We start from the raw sequence: 7492 nt of genomic DNA, 5'->3' as shown, positions 1-7492 counted from the left end.
GGATGATGCTGATCATTAATTATGACAGGCTTTGCTGCAAAGACAGCTGAAGAAAAGTTGCAACCCTTGAAATCCTGGAAAATGATACCTAAATCTGCTAAAATGGAGGATTGTTTGCTACGGGCCTACTGAATGTAACCATGAACTGATCCTTCATTTCAACTCAATAATTGGAGCTTGAGTATTTGAAAATGTTGGTTTGGAAATGAAAAAAAGAATTTCTTATCCCCATGTTTGTTTTTGCTCCTAGGTGCTTTATTGAAAACCCTTCTAGGAAACACATCTGAAAAGACAGAAATAGGTTTCTAACCCATTTTTCAAAGACATATTCTGTTCAAAAGGGCTATTCCCAAGAGACAGGGTATTTCTTTCAAAGAATTAACCTGGAAGGCATGCACTTCTTTTTTTCAGAGCTTCTTAAATGATTTCAGCAGAATTTTGACTGTTCCTCAGCGCTTTAATGATCTTCCCAGTCCTTATTATCCTGTAAATTAATGTCGAGCGTAATACTCGTCCTCACACCTTTGCTGACAAACTTAATGAGATGGTTAGAAAAGCGGTTACGATTCTTGGTCTACATGGCATGTAGCTTCAATTAGTTCGGATAAAAGTAAAACCTATGCCAGGTTTAGAGTTCTGAATGGCGAGAAATGTAAAAATACAGGTTATGGTGCAATAAAATGTGACTCAAACAGCATTTCTTGCACTAGAAAAAGTAGCTTGATACAAGTGAACTACAGCAATTCTGCTGAAAAAAGGTGTAGGTTATGCACTTATAGGAACTTTTAGGTTGCTGTTTCAAACACTGGTGTGTGCATACATGTGTTAGCGATGCAAAAATGTGGGACTGCAGTTTTCTAGCCTATAAAAATGCCTGTGAATGAGAAAAAATGATTCTTATGAAACAGGACAGTGCAGTGTTCTAAGAACTTCCTCTGTATGTCTTTGATAGGAAGACAGAAAAAAAGGAACAAAGTGAGTTTGCAACAAATCAAAGATGCAGACTGAAGCACAGATGGAAGGTAAATTGCATTGTTAATATTTTATAGTGTTGTGCATGAATACTTCTGTATTGTGATTGTGGGTGTTGGAGAGAACAACAGGATAAAAGGGAAAATGGCTTTTTTTTTTTGTTTGTTTTGTTTTTTTGTTTTGTTTCTTCTGCATTTCAAAAGCTTATGTTTCAAATGTGAGCAAAAATTCGGCCATGACCTAGCGGTCAGCATACATGCTTCAGCACAATGAGACGTGGGAGTCTGACTCATCTCTATACAATTTATTCAATGAACCAACCTGATCTCATTTGAAAACACAACTATTTTAGAAGGTGGAGGTTTGTATGAATTTGTAAAAACCAAAAAAGTGCTGGGTTATTTTTTTTTTTACCCAAAAATGGCCCGTTGGGTCATTTTATTGGATAATTTTTTTATATTTTTACTTAGGTGCTGGGTTATTATTATTATTATTATTATTATTATTTTTAACTCAAATGCTGGGTTCAGCCTGTCGGGTCATTTTATTTGGTTATTTTTTAAATATTTTTACCTAGGTGCTGGGTTATTTTTTTTTTTACTCAAATGCTGGGTTCAGCCTGTTGGGTCATTTTATTGGGTTATTTTTAATATTTTTACCCAGGTGCTCGGTTATTAGTATTATTATTATTTTTTTAACTCAAATGCTGGGTTCAGCCAGTTGGGTCATTTTATTGGGTTATTTTTAATATTTTGGTGCTGGGTTATTTTTTTTTTAACTCAAATGCTGGGTTCAGCCCGTTGTGTAATTTTTCTTGGGCTATTTTAAATATTTTTTCCCAGGTTCTGGGTTATTTTTTTTTTACTCAAATGCTGGGTTCAGCCCATTGGGTCATTTTATTGGGTTATTTTTAATATTGTTTAGCCAGGTGCTGGGTTATTTTTTTTTTTTTTTAACTCAAATGCTGGGTTCAGCCCGTTGGGTCATTTTATTAGGTTATTTTTCATATTGTTTACCCAGGTGCTGGGTTATTTTTTTAACTCAAATGCTGGGTTCAGCCTGTTGGGTCATTGTATTGGGTTATTTTTAATATTTTTACCCAGGTGCTGGGTAGTTTTTCTGTAACTAGCTGCTGGGTAATTTTTTTTTTTTTTACCCAACTGATGTGTTGAGCCTGTCTCTGACAAAACAACCCAGCTGCTGAGTTACAGTCAGTCAGAGCGCTGGCTTTTTGAGTCTTCTACAGTCTACACAAGAAAGCGGTTCTCAGCACAACCGATTTGCACTTCTTCAGCGAAATAAAGGTTTGTATACATTTTATATAATTTAATTTAAGTCTTTACTGTGCTGTAAATTATTTAATTTATGCAACACAACATAAGGGCGAGATGTCAGTTAGCTGCATCAGTTGTTTCGCAGGATGGAAATGCCCTTTGCCTTGCATAAAATAAATGGATTTTGTTCGTTATCTTAAAATATGTTCTCTAATGTCAGTACTGTCAGTACTTTTTTATGTCTAAAATGCTTGTTAAAAGAGTTTAAATGTATATATATGGTGTATTGTATAATATTGTAAACTGTGCTGTATTCACCCAAATAAATTCAATTTGTCTTGTATTTTGTTCATGTGTTCTTGATTAATAATAAATGTTCATCGTCTGATTATTGCTGTTGCCTCTAGTAATTCTGTGTGTGATTTTGTAAGTTCCAATCCATTTTAAGCCAGCAATATAATAATTTTTAAACAGTAGATGAGTTAAATAAAATAACCCAGCATGGTTGGTAAAAACATTTAACCCAGCTTGGTCAAAATAACCCAGCATTTTTTAGAGTGTACAAAGTGATTTGTTCAGAAATGTTCAATTTATATTAAAAATGTGAGCTTGATGGTAGAGATCTGCAATCCCACTGGATTTGGCAACAAGTTTTGAATTGCTGAGTGCAGGAGGGAAGATGCAGATGTGTGCATGGAAATAAATATATACTCATGGGACTTCTATCTAAAAACCAAATAAAAGTTACTCAAATTGATTTTATTTTTTAAGGTACAGAATGCTATTTGTTTACTGCACAACAAAAATAAATGTTTTTTCAGGTGCAGGGTTGGATTTTTGTATTGAAAGGGAACTGAAAAATCCGCTTTGCTCTTTACCTGTGGGATTTTGCATACAAAACACAAAAATTGTGGGCAGGAGTGGAAAGAAGTAGACTGTAACAGTCAGGTTCCAAAAGTTCTGTAAAAACTGTGTTCATTTTCTCCATAGGAAAGTATATTTTTAACCATAACTTATATTATTTATTACTTAATATATATATATATTGAGGCAAAAGCCATAGTTAATGATTTGTTAATAGCAAGAACTGGACCTTAAAATAAAGTGTGACTGAAAATTCCACCAATCAGAGAATCACAGCCAGCGAAGTACTCCAAAAGAGATCTCTAGCTCTGCCCACTCCTGCGTTTGACACACTCACTTATATATTTGTGTATATTTTGCTTTGAACTTAAAATATATAGTTTCTATAGATGCAATCAACAACTTTAAATGAATAGTTTTACATTGTTTTTAATTTGATCATTTGCGGTGCTTCATGGGATTGTACCATAGTTCACTCAAAAATGAAAATAACCCCATGATTTACTCAGCCTCAAGCCATAGGTGTATATGACTCTCTTCTCTCAGACAAATACAATCAGAGTTATATTTAACAATGTTCTGGCTCTTTCAAGCTTTATAATGGCAGTGAATGGGTGTTGAGATTATGATGGATGGACATACTTTATTGGACTTCAAAATCTCAACACCCATTTACTGTCATTATAAAGTTTGGAAGAGCCAGGACATTTTTTAATATAACTCTAGTTGTATGCGTCTGAAAAAAAGAAAGTCATAAAAACCAGGATGTACAGAAGGTGCATAAATCATGGGAGTAATTTTCATTTTTGGGTGAACTATCCCTTTAAAATCACAGAGTCTTGCACCTATGTCTTTTTGCTTCAAATAAAAGTTTGTAATGTTGTGGTTCTTGATTCTTATAAAGCTTTTTTTTTTTTTTAGGACTGAAAAAAATCGATCCTTCACAGACTTTCACAAAAGTTCACTGCCATGAGAGTGTGTTTGAAGTAAAAGTAACTAAACGTAATGACACTACTAACTTGTATATATGCTTTAGTGTAGTGGAACAGTAGCACAACGTTTTTAAAAATAAAGTCACTTTTTCCACTAGCGTTATAGTATGATCTTGTTGCATCTGAAATCACTGAGTAGGTACTTCTTTTGAAGAACAAGAAGCACTTGTAGTTAAATGCTGCAGTTTTATCTTTGATGTATATTTTAGGTTGTATAATATGCTACTGTTTTGAGTAGTTTGCTATTTAAAACTCACATTAGTTACTGTATATACATGTAATTGTAACTCTGCTTTCCTAAGAGTAGCTTAACTGTATTTCTATTGTTCTATAACATAAAATAAGCAAAAATGACCATGCATGAAACATCATGTTAATAAGATTTTCCCATTCCCATTCCATCTTATTTCGAATGGAGACGATCGAGTGTAATAATTCCCTTGAAGGCTGCCGTTATGTGCCCACCACAAGTAGATGTGAATGGATTAATGCAGTGGAGAACACAGACGGTTTGCCGCAGCACTTGATTTGTCATGGCAGATCAAAGGTGACTGTAGGTTGGGTCTGCATCATCTTGTACTCCTGTCCCTCTCCACTTTCATCTGCTCTATGAGGTCTGGATGAGGCTCCTCTTCAGCTGGAGCAATCTTGTCATTTTCCACAGCAATCATACTCAAGGTTGAAGTCGCAGCTTTTTTATTGATCTGGGCCGAGCGTGATGAGTTTCATTTCGGAGGGCTCGGTGTATCAGTCAGAGATAGACAGAAATACACACTTGCATGATGGCGCACACAAACACTCCATATACTTCCTTATTGCATTTATAAGTTCAGATGCACTTATTTTTTATGCCTCTATGAGACAGTGATACATACAGCATAAAAATAGTAAGGCCCAAATGTATATTTTCTTATAATTTACTTATTCTCGTACTGTTCCGACTTTCATGGCTTGCTTTCTACTGTGGAGAAAAAAAATATTTCAGTAACTTTCAAAACTTTTAACTTTTTAAAACAACCAAGTTTTTAAAAATTATTTTAACTACTCATTTAGCAAGAATGTATTAAAAGTGACCATAAGTACATTTATAATGTTACACAATTTCTATTTTAAATAAATTCATCTTTTCCTGAAATCATATGGTTTCCACAAAATAATAATCAGCACAACTGTTTCTAATATGATAATAAGAAATGTTTCTTGAGCAGCAAATCAGCACATTAAAAAAAAATTCTGAAGGATCATGTGACACTGAAGACTTGAGTAATGATGCATAAATTTTGCTTTGCATCACAGAAATAAATTAGAATTTGAATAGAAAATAGTTTTTTTTAAATTACAATAATATTTCACAATATTACAGTTTTCACTGTATTTCTGTCAGGCGTCGTGTGCGGGAAGGAGGGACAAGGAAATCAGGAACACGTACTTTATTAATAACATCCAAACAAGGGAACAGGAACGAACAGGAACAGCAGAGAAACCACACGCTAACACAACAAAAACCACTAAACGACAATAAAAAACGACAATGAACGAGGAACTGAATCAAACTTAAATAACCAGGCTAATGAGACAAGGACAGGTGTGAGTGATTAAACAATGACGTCATACTCAGAAACGGAACAGGAAAGACCAAATAAGGACACATAAGGGAAAAACCAACAAAACAGTCCACAGGGGTGTGGCATTACTCCCCCCTCCCATAAGGCGCATCTCGTGCTGTAACAAATACACTGGGAAAGGGGGGGTGGGCACCGTGGAGGCTCATGCAGGGCAGACACAGGAGGGAGAGGAGGTACACCTCCAGGGTGGATTGGGGAGCTCAGGGAGCCATGGCGGGTCAGGGAGCTCAGGGAGCCACGGCGGAGCATACAGTCCGGGATGCCATGGCGGGTCAGGGAGCTCGGGGAGCCACGGCCGAGTACACAGTCCAGACGGCCATGGTAGATCAGGGAGCTCGAGGAGCCATGGCCGAGTACACAGTCCAGACGGCCATGGCGGGGCACACAGTTCACGAAGGTAGCCCCCCCACCCCCAAAAAAAATTTTCTTGGGGGAAATAAGGGTATTGTCAGCCCGGGAGGGTACTGGAGGACCGGGCTTAGGAGGCGCTGGCACCGGAGGGTGCTCTGGAGGCGCAGGCTCCGGGGGGGCGCCCGGGAGGCACCAGCACAGAAGCGGGCTCTGGAGGGCGCTCTGGCTGGACTGGACAGGACCAGCGGAGACAAAGGAGAGAGTAATCCATAATGGTCCATATTATCCTTATGGCCTATGTGGCTTGCCATAATAGAAGCCATCGGCCCAGAGTGTGGGGCGGCTGCAGGCTGACTCGTGCGCGGAGCGGCTTCTAGCCGATTTGAGCGCTGGGCGGCGGAAGGCCAACTCGAACACAGGGCCGCGGCCGGAGTCCGTGAGCGGGCCGCGGGTTCTGGGCTGAGGATAAGGGAGGAACTCTGGAGAACTGGGGAGAGCGAGGGAGAACCGGAGTTGTTCATTCATGGAATGACTGGTTTAAAACATCATAAAAGGGTAAATGTAGCTCAAATAATTAAAGAAATAAAATACAGTTGTACAAAAGTGACAAATCCAAATAAATGCTTCCTGAAGATGTCTTGACCAAAAAAGAGAGAGGAACCACTGGTTTTAAAGCATCAAACAAATAAATAAATAACATTTTAAATTATATTCAAATAGAAAACTGTTATTTCGAATTACAATAATGTTTCACAATATAATATATGTTTATGCTGTATTTTTGGTAAAAAAAAAAAAAAAAAAAGCATAAGACACTTCTTTCCCAAAAAAAAAGTTTCTTTCTTTCTTTTTTCTTTTTTCTTTCTTTCTTTCTTTCTTTCTTTCTTTCTTTCTTTCTTTCTTTCTTTATGTATTCATTCATTCATTCATTCATTCATGGAACGACTGGTTTAAAGCATCATAAAAAGGTACATCTCAAATAATTAAAGAAATAAAATACAGTTGTACAAAAGTGACAAAATCAAAAAACAAAACAAAACTTTGGTTTAAAGCATAAAAAGTCAAAGCAATAAATAAATAAATACAGTTGTACATACTATAGTTCACTTACTATCTCTATAGTAATAGACGTGTACGTATAGAACTATTATTCTAGCTGTGGCTTACCCTTGGTCTGAACACTCACCTAGCAATTAATCCTCGTTCAAAGGCTCCTGCTTCTTCAAACTGACTCCTTGTTGCAATAAATCAGGCTCACTCAGTCTCTAATGAGGGTTCCTGACATCAAAGTTACCCTCTCAACCTCATTAACCTGTCTGGGGAAGAAGGACACTGATAACGGTGGTCCCTTAATCTCTTTCTCCCTTCCTTTCTGTGGCATCTGTGCATTAACAGTAGAATTGCAGACACGCTT

The sequence above is a fragment of the Labeo rohita genome, chromosome 10 (genome assembly GCF_022985175.1).
Source record: "Labeo rohita strain BAU-BD-2019 chromosome 10, IGBB_LRoh.1.0, whole genome shotgun sequence".
Taxonomy (NCBI): Eukaryota; Metazoa; Chordata; class Actinopteri; order Cypriniformes; family Cyprinidae; genus Labeo; species Labeo rohita.
This window is presented reverse-complemented; position numbering follows the sequence as displayed.